Source organism: Myxocyprinus asiaticus, chromosome 6 (genome assembly GCF_019703515.2).
Source record: "Myxocyprinus asiaticus isolate MX2 ecotype Aquarium Trade chromosome 6, UBuf_Myxa_2, whole genome shotgun sequence".
In the NCBI taxonomy this organism is placed as follows: Eukaryota; Metazoa; Chordata; class Actinopteri; order Cypriniformes; family Catostomidae; genus Myxocyprinus; species Myxocyprinus asiaticus.
In genome coordinates this window covers 6844669-6846806 of record NC_059349.1, presented here as the reverse complement: position 1 = coordinate 6846806, position 2138 = coordinate 6844669, and the positions used below count along the sequence as shown (strand labels likewise).

The 2138-nt window shown below is 37.7% G+C and overlaps 1 protein-coding gene across 5 annotated transcripts in view; it reads left to right on the top strand.

Annotated features, from left to right (window-relative positions):
* Positions 1 to 2138, top strand: part of LOC127442891 (gastrula zinc finger protein XlCGF8.2DB-like) — a 295005-nt gene that overhangs the window by 78553 nt on the left and 214314 nt on the right. The gene's annotated exons all lie outside the window — the stretch shown is intronic.

Below are 2138 nucleotides of genomic sequence, written 5' to 3'. Positions count from 1 at the left end.
CCACTGCCTTACAAACATACACTGGACTAAAAGCTAAATATTGGTCTTATTTTACAGAAACCCAACCCACCCCCTATTATTATTTTTTTAATTAATAATATTGTATGTGTTTAAAATTGTTTGATGAACATACATTTTTTTCCCTCTCTTTAAAGGCCTGTGATTCAGGCTTAATGTCCCTTCAAAAAGGGTTTGTTCATTCCACTAGATGGCAACAAGTACTAGGAAAAAGGGATTTTTCTCCATCACAGTATTCAGATCTGAAATGCAGGTGGCACTCTAATGCAGCTGAGCATTCACATTTATCCATATGCATTCAGTCTATTTTGTGATCCTACAAACTTTCCCCACTGTCATATCAGATATCTCGGCCTCTGAGTGGACTAGAAGCTTAAACTAGGTGTCGTTGGAAAGCTGGGATCCTCATGATGATGCACCAGTCAATCAGACCCCGAATTAAATCTGCCGATCTTTGTCTTAAATCTTTGATCATGCCTAGATTCAGGGCCAATTTGTTTGCTGCATGCAGGGAATCACACATACACTGCTACTCTAATAAATGAGCTCAGCCCTCGAAGCATGACAATTTTACAAAGTTACTGGTAAGTAACTAAGCATTTGTGAATTTACACTTTCATACATGCTGTAATTTAGATGAATATTCCTGTTTGTTTTAAAAATATGTATGATTTACATTCTTTTACAATATTAAGGTGCACACAAAATCTGTGACAAACTTCCGACGAAAAGTGTATTCACAACGAGACCGTAACAAATAAAGCGAAAAATTATTTCACCTCTGTAAAGGAGGCAGCACTGTTGCTGTTCTACAAATATAAACTCAAAGAAAAAAGAAATGTCCTTTTTTCAGGACACTGTATTTTAAAGATAATTTTGTAAACATCCAAATAACTTTACAGATCTTTATTGTAAAGGGTTTAAACAATGTTTTCCATGCTTCAATGAACCATAAACAATTAATGAACATGTACCTGTGGAACAGTCGTTAAGACATTAACAGCTTACAGATGGTAGGCAATTAAGGTCACAGTTATAAAAACTTAGGACACTAAGGAGACTTTTCTACTGACTCTGAAAAACACCAAAAGAAAGATGCCCAGGGTCCCTGCTCATCTGCGTGAACGTGCCTTAGCCATGCTGCATGGAGGCATGAGGACTGCAGATGTGCCCAGGGCAATAAATTGCAATGTCTTTACTGTGAGACGCCTAAGACAGTGCTACAGGGAGACAGGAAGGACAGCTGTTACTTTGGAATACCACTAGCCACAGTGGCCGATGAGCCAAAAAGTTAATGTCTAGCCCTGTTTATAATACATGTACAAACTCAATATTATCAGCAGACTTTCAAAAACAGACCGGGTTTATGTTTGCAGTACAAAGGGGTCATTAACTGCAACTGTCATTAAGTAGGCTATATAATTTTCGTGTTTGTGTATCAGCTGCACATCCAATGCCAGTGTTTGCCAGATGATTAGTGATACAAACGCCCAGGATTGAGCAGCTGCAGCGACTCTGGAAAAATTAGAAAAAACCCATATCCCATTGGTCAGTCAGTTTTCATCTCAGTATCTAATATTGTAATTGATAAATGTGTAATTATGCGACAAAAAGCTACTACCCCTTTGCCCTCTTGGGCTGAGGTGCTCTGGAGAAAGTAACTTTATTTGTATGTATTAATTTTGCAGTTGCTGTTTACCCCCAGCATCAAAACGATTTATATATGATGAATAGTACAACACTGTGTTAGTTTATTTTTGTTGGTATATGTTAACATGCGCTAAACGGCCATCTTCGGCTGTTGCATCGCATCTCTGTTTTGCAGGCAGAGGTTTAGGAGTGACGGGGAGTAGAGGAGTCCTAAGTGGATCCAATGCTTGACACTTGAGAGGGTCCAAATGTGTCAAAAATGCACATTAATTAGTATTGACATTGCTTGAGCGCGCCCAAATGTGTTAAAAACTTGCATTAGATCATAGGGTAAACGATGACATCACAGAGCTAATGTAAGTCTCTAAAAATGTTGTTGTTATTTAAACTTAAATGAAAACTTTCCAATTACTACAACTGCTGCACTACAATTAAGTAACCATGAAATTTACTTAATGTTAAATAACACT